The following is a 15,338-nucleotide window of genomic DNA, read 5'->3' on the forward strand; positions in this document are numbered from 1 at the left end:
GTAAGATATCGCCATCATTAAGCTTCATAAGAATAGCCAGAAAACATAAAGAAATACAAATTCTCCAATGTTCACAGCACGTTTACAGAACGTTTTAAAAAATTAAGGTTGGGATGAAAACGGAATGAACGTCAATGGTGAGCAGTGAACGGTATTAGCTTTGCCTACGATATTATGCTTTTCACTGAAACGGGGAAGAATCGACGAGAAACGATAGTTATTCTGAACAAGGAGAGCCTGAACGTTAACTTGAAAATGAATATGAAGAAGACGAAAATTAAGAGTAATAGACACGTTCAGGCCCTTTCAGTAGAATAAAAAAAGACCAAAAACTAAAAAGTGTGAGAAGTAGGCTACATACAGCTACGATAATAATTTCAGACAGACCCAACGAATGACAATAAAATCAAGGGAAGAACAGGAAAGGGATGGATGGCACTTGGTAAACTAAATAACTGCATGACAGATAAGTATTTGCCGTTGTGTCATGAGAGACGGTTAAAAATCAATGTGTCTTTCCTGTTTTAACTTGAGTCGAAAACGTGGAATACATACAAACCCTTGGACGTAAACCTGTGAGCGCGCAGGGAGGAATGGAAAGGACTGTTACAGGTCAGGTGGAAGGATGGAGAAAAGAGCTTCCTGGATAAGGGAACAAACGAAAGTGGAAAAATATAATCTCTCCAGTCAGTATGTAGTAATGGATGTGGGTAGGTCACTACCTTCGTAAAATTGATAACAGATGAACAGTAGGATGAATCGTTTTTACACTTTTTTAGAAATTCAAAATCCAATAGTGTTCAAAAGTTGTGTACCCATGACAAAAAAATTACTGTGAAATATCTAGTTTCTACAACAATATCTTCTGCCTCCCCAAGGTGTACAAACTTTGCAAAATTCAAAAAAATATATGATACATTTTGGACTTTTTAACTATGCTAGGCAGGGCATAAATCATATAGCAATAGTTATAAATATTTTCTAGTTTGCTTCCTAAACATACAGAAAAAAGTTGCTCTTTACTAAATAATATCTTCTGCCTCCCCAAAGCATCAGTTTATAAACAAATTTTCCTGAAATAGTCATTTTTTCATAATATTTCTAAAAATCACAATAGAGCCAAAAACGCTTCTAATACATGAAAATATACTATTGGGCAACATAAATGTCTGTATTTCAAGTCTCAGTGCTGTAGTCTAATATCTTCTGCCTCCCCAGATAAGCTTCATGTCATGACATGTCACTACATGTTTCCTCTTCTCTCACTGTCAGTCAGTCTTTACTTGTCTGTTATTTTATGTATGTTTACTTGTCTTTACTTGTCTGCTCCCTACAGAAAGGTCTGATTTGGTTCAAAGGATGGCCTGCCACGAAACAAGACTTGGCTGTTGTGTATATATACGCAACGACTTATCTTGCTCCCGTGTTCCTGAACTTGATTCTTCTGAATTCTCTACATTCTGGCTTCGGCTTTCCTGTCATTCTCTGACTAAATATATCTGTGCTGTTTACTTATCCCCTAATTCTACTGACTATCAAAAATTCTACGACTATCTTACTTCTACGATGGAACGCATTCTATCCATTTCTCCTTTCTCTGAAATCTCCATTCTAGGAGATTTCAATGTTCACCACCACCTTTGGCTCTCCTCTCCTTTCACGGATCCACCTGGTGAACAAGCCTACATCTTTTCTATCCTTAATGACCTAGAGCAGCTTGTACAGCACCCTACCCGTATCCCTGACCGCCTTGGAGAGAGCTCCAACATAATTGACCTCTTCCTCACAACTAATCCTTCTGCTTACTCTGTTAATCTTTTCTCTCCGTTGGGCTCCTCCGATCACAACCTTATCACCTTAACCTGTCCTTTCACTCCGGTACGGCCTGTGGACCCTCCAGGGAAACGTCGTCTGTGGCATTTTGGAGCCGCGGACTGGGAGGCCCTCAGGCAGTACTTCTTTGATTTTCCCTGGAATGATTATTGCTTCCATGGCCGGGAGCCATCTGAGTGTGCCTTGCACATTACGGAGGTTATTCTCTCGGGCATGGAAGCATACATTCCTTTCTCATATCCTTTGACTAACGCAAGAAAGCCTTGGTTTAATTACGCTTGTTCTAATGCTGTCCGCAACAAGGAGAGGGCCTACAAAAGGTACCGGAGCCAACCCACCCCTGAATCACATAATCTTTACGTTTCTGCCCGGAATCGTGCTAAGTCTGTTCTTCGCTCTACTAAAAATAATTTCATCCATACTAAATGCTCTCAACTCTCCAACTCGAATTCTTCCCGCTCCTTCTGGCACCTTGCCAAAAATCTTTCTAACAACTTTACCTCATCATCCTTCCCTCCTCTTTTCTACTCTAATGGTTCTGTAGCTATTTCGTCTACTGATAAGGCAGATCTCTTCGCACAGGCTTTCTCCTCCAATTCCACCTTAGATGATTCCGGTGCTGTTCCTCCATCACTTCCCCCCTCTGACTTCCTCATGGCTGACATTAAAATTTCTTCAGTTCATGTATTTTCTGCCATCACTGGCCTCAGTACTAACAAGGCATATGGGCCTGATAGGGTCCCTCCTGTTGTTCTCAAGAACTGTGCTTCTGTGCTTACACCCTGCCTAGGCAAACTCTTTCGCCTTTGTCTGTCAACTTGTACCTTTCCTTCTTGCTGGAAGTTTGCTCTCATTCAGCCAGTCCCAAAGAAGGGTGACCACTCCCAACCCTCCAACTATCGTCCAATTGCTTTAACGTCCTGTATTTCAAAAGTTTTCGAGTCAATTCTCAATAGAAAAATTTTAAGGCATCTTTTCTATCACAACCTTCTTTCCGATCGTCAGTACGGGTTCCGTCAGGGACGCTCCACTGGCGATCTTCTCACCTACCTTTCAGACTCCTGGTCATCCTCCTTTCGGGACTTTGGCGAAAGCTTTGCCATTGCATTTGACATCTCAAAGGCTTTCGATCGAGTCTGGCATAAATCTTTAATTTCCAAACTGCCCTCCTATGGTTTCTATCCTCCTATATGTGCCTTCATCGCTAGCTTCCTTTCTGGTCGTTCTATAGCCGCGTTGTAGACGGCCATCGTTCTTCTCCTAGATCTATCAACAGTGGTGTTCCTCAGGGCTCTGTCCTATCACCAACTCTCTTCCTTTTATTCATCAATGATCTTCTAAGCTGAACATCTAACCCTATCCACTCATACGCTGATGACTCCACCCTTCACCTTTCCATTCGGTTCCCGCAACGCCCATCTCAACAGTTACTTCAACAAACAAGGGTTGAGGCTATGGCACACCTAATGTCTGAATTGGCTCGTATCTCTGACTGGGGTAAAAATAATATGGTTGTTTTTAATGCATCTAGGACTCAGTTCTTACAGCTAACAACCCGACAAAATCTTCCACAGGTGAAGATGATGAAGATGATTTTGCTCAACATCTGCCTGTTTTGCTCTAGCAGGCAGATGTTGAGCAAAATCATCTTCATCGTCTTCACTTGCTGAATTTGTACTACAATACAATTCAATTTTACAGGAGTCAGTGCTTGAACTTGGTCCCGGTATTGTTTGTTTTCTACTCAGTCGTTTTACATTTCTTTTAGTTGTGGTAGCATCTAAGAATCCAATAACCATTTTTCTCTTTGTTCTCTAGTCCACTAAAAATTCTTGCTCCATACTCTTTTCTCCTTCTCACACTTGCATGTCTTGAAGTCCTTACATTTGCAAGTTGCAATATCAAATAATCTGTCCAAAGCATCTTTTTGAAAAGATTGTACTTGGTAAGTCTTAATGTCCTTCCTTTCTTTTCCTGGCTTTTGTAATATTTTGTATTTGTTGTGATAGCTTTTCAACATCTGCCTAACTCGTTCATCAGGCACAGTTGGAATTGAAGCTCGCTGCCACACAGACTTCATCTTTGAAATGACAGCAACACTTATCTCAGAAAATGTTGGCTCCTTTTTAGAAGTCTTAAGATTTTGCCGTACATACAAATAATATCTCATTACATCATGATATGTTGGGAGAGAGTTCATATTTAAATCATCTGGTGTCCCAAAAATGGGACACATACTTGCAAGTCTTGTTTCGTGGCCGGCCATCCTTTGAATCAAATCAGACCTTTCTGTAGGGAGCAGACAAGTAAAGACAAGTAAACATACATAAAATAACAGACAAGTAAAGACTGACTGACAGTGAGAGAAGAGGAAACATGTAGTGACATGTCATGACATAAAGCCTCTCTGGGGAGGCAGAAGATATTAGACTACAGCACTGAGATTGAAATACAGACATTTATGTTGCCCAATAGTATATTTTCAACTATTAGAAGCATTTTTGGCTCTGTTGTGATTTTAAGAAATATTATGAAAAAATGGCTATTTCAGGAAAATTTGTTTATAAACTGATGCTTTGGGGAGGCAGAAGATATTATTTAGTAAAGAGCAACTTTTTTCTGTATGTTTAGGAAGCAAACTAGAAAATATTTATAACTATTGCTATATGATTTATCCCCTGCTGAGTATAGTTAAAAAGTCCAAAATGTATCATATATTTTTTTGAATTTTGCAAAGTTTGTACACCTTGGGAAGGCAGAAGATATTGTTGTAGAAACTTGATATTTCACAGTATTTTTTTTCTCATGGGTACACAACTTTTGAACACTGTTAGATTTTGAATATCTAAAAAAGTGTAAAAACGATCCACCCTAATGAAGAGCCAAGATAACGGCGTGATAACTGAGAAATTGAATGAGATAAAGAGGCAGACAGAGAACAAAATGGCGAAATGAGAATTGGAACTTTGCTGAGATCCAATAGAACAGGCTAACAGCTAATGTCAGAGTGGTAAAAGACGGAAGAGGTTTTTGTCCAGCACTATATAGTGACTCAGGCTGACGATGATGATGACGGTGACCACATGCTCAAAAAGCCAAATAGATACGTTGGGTGGGAGCGATGCAGACGACAGTGATTGAATTCTATATTTTCACTAACGCTTCGGGCAAGTAAAACGAATCTTCATTTCTGTATGCCAACCGTTAGAAAAAATTTAGAATTCAGGGCATGTCCTATGCATCTCTCCCGCCCATCGTATCCATTTCTCTCAATGGACAAGATAAATAAAAAAGTCCCTGCCCATCCCTGGCTTATTCTTCTGATGTTTCTTTTCAGGTACTTCAAGCCAAATTTATTCGTCTTAAGAAAGCCCTACAGTATGTTACTGTAAAAGATCAATGAAAGCTGTGGCTAACCACTGTCATTCGAAATACCACTCCTAAATCGAATAAAATCGTCTGGAGATAGCGGTAAAAAGTGCAAATGACGTACTGGGTCTAAAGAGTTTAACGACCTAAGGCGAAACTCCAGTTTAGGTCAAACCCATGTAATCAACGCACTGCTTCTCCAACCTTTTATCAATTGTTATTCTTGGTTTATCTAGTCGATTCTGTTAAACTCTGGAACTGCCTTGCAATAAAGCAGTTAATCAAGGATATCTCTGAACTGTTCAGTTGGACAAATCTCTCCTAAAAGACATACAGGCATCAGGAGGTTGAAGAATGAACCAAAGAATAAGCTCATAATCAGATGTTAATACATACCGGCACTTCTCTATTCGATAAGTTATTTTCAATTACCTTGGAAGAATAAGCCTAAGCATAAAATCCTAACTCTCTTTTACAAGAGTAGTTTCTGTAGCACTGTATAATTATTTGAATATTAAAGTCAAGCTGTGTATGTGTCTCTCTGTGCGATTGTTCGTTTCTCTCAGAAGAAGGGTACTAGATATCGACCTAATTCTTTCTGCATTATGTCGAGGTGAGTCCGCGGAATGTCACAAATATACCAAACGGAATTTTTGGAGATTGCGCGCAAAACGAAGACTATCGTGATATTAGAAAATGTCTGACTGTACGTTTGTTCGTTTCTTTCACGAGAAGGGTAATAGACATTCAGCCGATTCTTTTTGCATTAGGTCGGAATAAGTCCAGAGAGTGACAGAAAAATGAGAAAAACTTTGGCCATCGCGCATACCGCAACAGTGCGAAATTATCCGAAACTGCAACACGCGAAAATATGCGAAAAGCATTTTTTCGACTTTTTGCCCAGAACTGGTCATGTGAACTCAGTAATGGCATGGAAACAAAGATAATGGTATTTGCATATATTTTGTGATGGTAATGCTATTAAGTCCCGCAGATTATTGCTGGCAAGCACTAGTATTGTTTTAACATGGGGTGAAAAATTTATACGAGTGAGGGATCGTTAGGTGGTGGAAGGGTAGCCTGATTGCCAAGAACATGATAACATGGAGGTGGTTCGTTAGTGATTACCCCTTCCAGAATAAAGGTCTTAGGCTATAGGTAGGTAAATTGATCGGTAAACAGATTGATATCTATAGATATATGGAGATTAGACTGTTACCACAGTTTCATTTTTGAAATACCAGGTATGATACGGTTAATGTTCATTTTACGTTGCTTGTGAAATGTTGGTACCTAGCTATGTACTTACAGACACCCTAAGGATGGAAAAAATGACTAATGTTTCACTTGGTAAACGGTACCTCCGGGTTCGACGTCAGAGCCTCAAGGGATGGAGAAAAGTTTAGGGTTGTGAGAATACAAAAGTGTACAGTAGGTGGTACTAACAGTAAAAGGCCAGATGTGATGGTACGTTTGTACAACTTCGTAGCTTAAGTTTTATCCTACTCTCTCTCTCTCTCTCTCTCTCTCTCTCTCTCTCTCTCTCTCTCTCTCTCTCCCCACCACTACTCATCAGGCCTCTAGGGAACATCCGCACTGGAGATTGGAGGCTCTGGCTCAGAAATTCCTCCTCACAAAGGACATCTTTTCTTTTTCTGGTCGCTATTCTGTTGTATGCAGTCCAGATCGGATCTTATTCTCGCGGTGTTAGGATCTTCTCTATCACATTAACTCTTGTTATACTCGTTAAGGCTCAGTTTGCTGAGACTCCCCCAACCTAAATAAGATTTCCGCCGTTAGCTATTAATATATATATATATATATATATATATATATATATATATATATATATATATATATATATATATATATATATATATATATATATATATATAATCACCCCGACTATGAAAAGGTTAGTCTTGACTTTACTAATACTTTTTTGGCTCCTGCAACGCAGTTACCACTATACAAGATGCTCTGTAGTTAGCAAAGATGGTAAACTTTACTGCAAGAAGTGCGATGATGAGACGCCCTTATAGTTCACATTTCAAATCTCTCATTATTGGGACGTAATTTCAAAATCTTTGCTGCTATCACCCCCCTAGCGAAGCAATAATGTAATCACCTGCGTCTGTGTGTGTGTGTGTGTGTGTTGCCATAATACATCAAGTGGGAAAATTATATTAAAACTTTGTGGGCAGTATCCTGGAATATTTGGCTTGTTGGTTAATAATTTGGGGGAAGCTGCGGTGATATGTCTCCAGCTGCCAAAGGATTTTTTTTTTTTTTTTTTAAGACAGGAATGCAACGAGACACTGAAATGTGGCGAGCTAAAACGTGAGATTTTTTCTCAGTTTAGGCGAACCTGCGATGATATGCCTCCAACTATCAGAGGGTTACTTTTTTGTGTGTGTGTGATGGTGGGGAATACGCATTCGTAGGGGAATGCTTTGGCTTTAATTGTTGTTGTCGTTGACATATAAAATTTATATTACTTACACAGGGAGAGACTTTCTTGAAGTAGAGCTGTTATATATATATATATATATATATATATATATATATATATATATATATATATATATATATATATATATTGGTACTGGTGCTGTCCGCCACTAATCTAGGAATGGATGTGTGAAGCCTGCCTCTGACTGTACGAAATCTGTTTTGGGAAAACTACACTGCTGTGCCATAACCTTGTCTAGGCTAGCCCTGGCTCAAGCTTCCTCACTGTTCATACTGCTGAGAAAGATGTCCCTTAATACTACCAAATGTTTGAGAAAGTTGCAGGTCGTCCTTCCTTGCCAAGGGATGAGGTAGTAAAGGATGCAATTCTTAGGACTTATGAACTTGTACCAGAAGCTTACAGGCTCAAGTTCAGAACCAGTTACAAAGAAAGTGATCATACCTATGTGCAATATGCTAAAGTACTACATGATATTTTTGATCAGTGGCTGCCGTCTAAGAAGAAAAATATCACTAAATTGAGACAACCCATGATCATGGAGAACTTCACTAGGGATACTACCTACCTTCCTCTACCCCAGCAACCAAACCACCCCTACCCTACCCACCCACCTACTCTTACCCCACCACTGCTCCCACCCTACCCACATGTTATGCCTGTGCCCCAACTCCAGCCACCAGCCTAACGACCAACCCGTAGGTACCAAAGTTGTTGCGAATCACCTAGTTGAGATAGGGTGGATAACATGGATGAGGCAGCTTTTGTGGCAGAAAATTATTGTATTATCCACAAATATGATATGCCTAATTCATATGGCAGACATAGGAGAGCAGACCAATTTGACTCTGTAAACTCCTCTTCTTGCATACCAGGTATGATTAAATTTGATGACACTACTGGTAAAATAGGAACCCTAGAGCATATAATTCCACCAAAGAGGGTGGGGACATTGTTGCCAAAGAGCCAGTACGAAATTCCATGTATTGTCAGCGTTGTTAAGGGAAGGGTCATGTAGAAGAGGAGTGTTGGAAGAAAATGGGAGGAGGTCAAAGAGCTAAATCTATTGCTTTGATAGATACATAAGGGATTACTAATAATGAAAGAGAGCAACCACGAATACATAGACTTAATGGTAGTCAGACACATCTTCAGCAGGTATTTAGTGAGTCTGAAATGCCTATAAAGCTATCATTGGACATAAGAGAGACTGGGATAGTTTATCCGACAGGAATAATGGAAGTGATAAGATTCCATTAGAGCATCATCTCCGAGCAGTACAGAAGACACCCTGTTTACTAATTTGACTTACAGTGAACGAGTGTCAGATGATGGTAAAAATACTAAGCAAGTCACTATACTTAGTGGCAAAGGTGCATTAAAGTCTACAGTATAATATTGAATGGGATAATGGGTGTTGTGGAACCCAATGAATGTGTTTTATTACAGGGAATAGCTGATTATGTGTCTCTTACCCTGGTTGAAGCAAAGCTGCAGTCAGAATTAGCCCTTCGTGGGCAGATGGGGTCCCTGCAGACCCCAACATGTTTTTAAAATGTTGCCATTTAGCCATTTTTTTATTTTCATAATCTGACCTCCCATGACTTTTATTGTAAATGGTTACTTTATAAGCACGTAAAATCTGAGCAAAAAATCTCACACCATTTAGGAATGACATCGCAATAAATGTTAGTGGGGTCCGCTGGGACCCCACCTGGCCTTTCGTGTGACCAGTTATATATATATATATATATATATATATATATATATACACAGCAAGCTCGCCACCAACGCGCCTGGGATTCGTTCCTAACGTCCGCATAAGTTTTAACTACTCCATATTTTGCTCCCTAGATCCCCTAAACGTGGTCTATTGCTGTTATCTGCCATTGGTAATCAATATGAAGCACTTTAAGTGGTTAGAAGGTTTATTTGGTTGTACATTACAATACAGTACTGCACAGCAAAACTTCAACATACAAATATGTAAACACAGGGCAACATTCCGATGCCAAAACCAATCAGCGTCGGGATGTTGCCTTGTGTTTACGGATTTGTATGTTGAAGTTTTACTGTGCAGTACTGTATTTGTAAGTCATAACATGAAATAAACCTTCTAACCACTTAAAGTGCTTCATATTGATTACCAATGGCAGATAACAGCAAAATACCACGTTTAGGGGACTTAGGGAGCAAAATGGTTTCTGGACTATTCGCTGTCAAGCCAGTTCGCTGTCACAACAACAACAAGACAACATAGACTTTGATGGATCCCCCTGAAATATAGTTATTAAAGTATTGATTAATTAATAATAAGTATATTGATAAAAGTATTGATTAATTAATATAAGTATATTTATAGCATGACAGGGAATCATCCAGGTGCGAATTGTCCTGACGGGGAATCTTCCATGTTTTGACGGGGAATTAATATGAGGGCAAATTGTCTCGGTACCCACCGATCGTGGGTAATCATATAGATCAGGTTAACTGGTTACAAGGCTTTATTTAATGCTTTAACTTTCTTTCAATGTTTTAACTTACAAGTGCGTACCAGAATAGTAAATATTTGGCTTACAAATACAGTACTGTGGAAAAGCAGTACAACAAATATTTAACAAACAAATAAAAAAGTAATATTCCGACGCCTATCAGATAAACTGGTTATAAGACTATTTCTTGCTTGAACGTTATTTAATAGTACTTTAACTTGCACATAAACTTACCAGAACAGTACTGTAAATATTTAACTTACAAATAGGCCTACAGTACTGTGGAAAATCAGTACAGCAAATCACATCATGGGATCAAAACAAACCGTGCGTGCTGAGCTGATATTTGAGGATTTGGCCTTTCAAAGGCCTCTCTTGCGTATATTTATAGTTTTCGTGATGGTTCTTTAATCTTGCGTTGTCTTATACGTATCCCAGCACTAAACGCATATAATTGTGAGCGCGTTCGGCGAGAACGTGTTTGGGGCGAGTTTACTGTATATATATATATATATATATATTGTTTTCAGATATTTTAGATTATACTCATTAGGAACATTGTCAGTACCAGTATCAAAGTCTTATTCTTCAATGGCAGTGGCAGAAGGTGACCAAGATGAAGAAAATAATTCAGATGGTGATTTATCTGTATCCATCGCTGATAATGAAATATGTACTGATCATTTAGTTATTTTCTCCTGATAAAATTAAGCTTCATTTATATTTCCATAATATTGAAAAAAAAAAAAAATCAATTTTAAACATTATAAGGATAGATTTATTTTATGATCATGCTAATTTACTTTATACATGACCATGTTAGTATGTTGAAAACCTGTTCCAAGACTACTGACGATCAGGCGTTCAGATAAGTGTAGGATCAGCACTTCCATACTCAAACATTAATAAAAATCTGATAATATGAAATAATTTTGTTAAAATAATAATAAAGAACACAAAACAAAAAACAAAAAGGACACGGTGGATTGGCTCCACGTGCCGTGTCCTGGGCAACATATGTACAATGTTTGGTTGATATAACTTTATGCGTATGGCAAAAATCCACCATTAAGTTTTGGGGTCCGTTAGGACCCCATTGGCCTTCCATGTAACTTGGTAACCCCTGGCCCACGAAGGGTTAGTTACAGGTCCAGTACGTGTGGACATCTTGAACTAGTTACTTGTGAAAGGGGTCACTTTCCTTATGAGTAATGACTTACCAGGAGAAAAAGTTAGTGCAACTCTGTGTTTATCATAATCCCATAAGTGTGGGGAGAACAAAAGAACTAGAAGTAGAATGTCTTACATTGTCCACTGCCTGTCCCATAACCAGAGCCATGACGGCATCATCTTGTCACTGATAATGTTAATACTAATGAAGTGCAGAATTTTATTTCTTTTGCTGATACTTTCTTTGTCCAGTCGACTGACTCTGAGATTAAGGACCCCCCACAGGATAGTGCAGGTCTTGGACTGACTGAAATTCAGAGATCTAATCCAGATATTTAATTTTTGATGGACTCTGACGTGAGTTAGGAAAAATGTGAGATTGAGTTGTTGGAAATTTCCTACCATCTTCAGAGTTAGGGGCCACTGGAGAGATATAATCTGAGCCTCAGACAAATGTTAATGAAAAGAACTGGAGCAAAGATTTTCGCTTCCTGTTGTTTGCAACCAGAGAAAAGCCAAATGAGTTCTTAGGCTAACCCTCACTTCAGTTGATATTTGGTCATGATGTGAGAGGTCCATTAAAGTTGCATAAGGACCAGTGGGTCCTTGATAATGGTCATGTCATTATGATAAAGTATGCCTCAGATTGCAAGGATGAACTACCCAAGAGTTTGGAAGTAGCGAAGGTAGATTTGGAGCCTTTTCAAAGAAAGTAAAAAGTCTGCATGATAAAAGCAAATAGGCCAGGAGAAGAGTGTTTCACCTAGAAGACAAAGTATTGCTCCCTGTTCGTGGCCAGCCATTGCAGTCAAGTTTCACATGCCCTTACGTAGTAGAGAATCTTCGTGAGGTTAACTGTTACTCAGACCCCAGACTGGAGAAAGGCAAGAAAGTTTTGCCTTGTCAGTATGCTAAAGGAGTACTATGAGCGTAATGAGATGTGGCCCCCTAGTGCCGCATGTGTAGTGTCAATTTGCCGAGACAGTGGATGAGCTGGGCTGCCCCTCAATGCAGGACCAGACTACCAGTTGTACAGGTAACGAGGAGGATTGGATGGAGTTAACTAATAAACTCGGAACTCGTTTGGGATGACAGATGCAAAACAGCACGATGTTGCAGATATCTCGTCTGTGAAGCACCCCTTCTACCGTGTGAGTCCACATAAGCAGTCCATCATCCAGTAGGAGCTGACCTACATGTTGCAGCAAGGGTTGATCGAGCCATGCCAGAGCAAGTGGGGCTCTCCAGTCACCTTAGTTGCAATAGCCAGTGGATTGTAATCTATATGCATAGATTACCGTAGGGTCAGTTCCCATACTAAGACTGATACCGGCCCACTTCCTAGAGTAGATGAGTGCTTTGACATTGTAGGAAGTGCAAAGTTAATTACCAAAATTGAATTACTGAAGGGATACTGGCAGGTCCCACTTACAGAAAGAGACCAAAATATTTCCTGCTTTGTGGCCGGAAATAATACTTACAAATGGAGAGTCATGCCATATGGTATGAATAATGCTAAGCCACGTTCCAAAGGCTAATGAACAAACTTACTAGTGATGTCAAGGGATGTGTGACATATATAGATGATTTAGTTATATCCACTCACCCATCAGAGGAACACCGGATCCAGTTCGATACCTTGGAGAAAAGACTATTATCAGCTAACTTAGTACCCAGCCTAGCGAAATGTGAGTTGTAAAGGTCCAGGTTCAGTACTTTTGCTTCATGATAGGACTGGATAGAGTAAGTTCATTTAATGGTAAAGTTGTGTTACTTGAGTCCATTGTTGACTTCCGGCAATCCAAGAACAAACGGGAATTGCAGAGATTCCTGTGTAAGATGGGCTACTTTAGGAGTTTGTTTTAAATTTCTCTGATACTGCAGCTCCCCTCACAGTTTTGTCAAGGAAATGAGGCAAATATGAATGGAAGAAAGAATGTGACGAGGCATTTTCAGAAGTTAAGGTGATTCTGTCTAGTCAGACTATGTTTGAAGCCACAAAATTCAGTGAGCATTTTAAGTTTACTGATGCTAGTGGTGTTGGTGCTGATCCAGTCCTGTTACAAGATAATGATCTTGATTTTGAAATACCTATTTATTATTTTAGCAAAAAATAAAAGAATTATTCCGCTACTGAAAAGGAACTCCTTGCACTCATACTCTCTCTGCAACATTTCTCGGTGTATGTTGATTAAGGCTCAACTTCTCTTGCTGTGTATACCAACCACCACCCCCTAAAAGTCTGAGAAAAATCTAGCGACTGGAACGAATGGTGAACTCGATGAACTCTGTTCCTCCATGAGTATGCCTTGGATGTCCACCATGTGAAAAGGGGAAGGACCATTTTGGCAGAATGCTTGTCTATGATGTAACTTGTGAGATGTACAGAAATTTCCCTTGTAGATGTCATTCTTCAGGAGGGGAGGAGTTACTGGCACTCTCCACTAGCGGTCTGCTCATGGATTTGACAGTGCAAAGTCTAATTTGGGAGAATGCTGCTGTCCAAGCCAGTAGTTTGGGTTTTGATCGGGTAATGTTGATGTTGTATCTGGGCTAGCCCTGGCTCAGGTTTCTTCATTTTTGATACAGCTGAGACCCAGTTTGGAGTATGGCATATCAGGAGTGATAAAGGTCAACCCAGTTCAATGGGAGAAAGGAAGTGGAGCCGAATCCAAGTGTGGAGGTCCACCCCTTAGGATGTACCAGACAAATCCGAGCTGAATAACCGCGTGTGACCACACTCTCAGTGAGATTACTGGAAACAGAATGACACTACAGTATTCAGATTAGTTAGTGGAGGAGAGGCGTTGCTACTGAGGTATTTAAAGAGAGGCAGCAGGAGGACCACTTCACTTCCATTCATCCTGGGTATCCTTTAAGTTACTTTCTTGTTTCACTCTTATAGTGTAAGAGGTGCTCCAAGACACCATGTCATAAGTTTAGAATCTGTATATGACTTGTGCATAGCAGCATAGTAACTTAACTGCTCATTTAGCTCAAGTGTCTGACTGATCTTGCTTGAGATGGTAAGTGATTCTCATTAGGTTAAGTGTCCCGCTTTGTTTCTATTTTTATAAAAAGAACCTAATGCTGTGGTGTATGGTGAATAGAATTTGTAAATATTAGAAAGCATAGCTATTTGTTTAAATGTTATTGCCTTCGATTTGGCCCTCAGAGTCAGAAATCTCCCTGCATTACACACAAACACCCCCCCCACACACACCCACACACATATATATATATATATATCATCATAATATCAGCCATTGGACATATATATATATATATATATATATATATATATATATATATATATATATATATGTATATATATATCATCATAATATCAGCCATTGAGGTCCACTGCAGGACCGGCCTATCCCTACCGAAGCAGGGACCATACAGCCAATGTATCTCTTCCCAGTGGCTTAGGCTGGGTGGTAGAGACTGTATGTAGGGTAAGAAGTGCTTGTGAGTGTAACTGTAATGTTGGAGTGGCCTTGGATGTGTGTGTAGTCTGTGAACCAAGTGTAATCGGCCCACCTTAAGCCGATTGGGTGGAAGCATACTAATATGCAACACTGGTTCAACCACAGCACTCCTTATGTCCGCCAAAGCGGTCAGTGACTCGGTGAACGCACAGTTTTTACAACTCTGGCGGGAGGCGAACCCGTGTCCACCAGCGTGCGAGAGGCACATTTTACCACTGTACCACAGAGGGTCTATATATATATATATATATATATATATATATATATATATATATATATATTGTTACATAGCCTATGATTTCATCATCCTTTGTGTAATTCTAACGTACAGTGTGCTGCCTGTTTGATCACGAGCGTGTTGTACCTCACTTCGCCCCTTCTACCGTTATAGTAGAGTAAGTCGTTCTTTCTGTTGTTCAGAGTGGGATTGTCAACTCTTTGTCCCCATGGCTTCATTTGCGCGTCCTTCTTACAAGTTGTATCAAGCTCTGCCGGCCCCTATATAATGAGCTC

This window comes from Coenobita brevimanus, chromosome 13, assembly GCF_032717465.1.
Source record: "Coenobita brevimanus isolate Jiangsu-jjx chromosome 13, ASM3271746v2, whole genome shotgun sequence".
Lineage (NCBI taxonomy): Eukaryota > Metazoa > Arthropoda > Malacostraca > Decapoda > Coenobitidae > Coenobita > Coenobita brevimanus.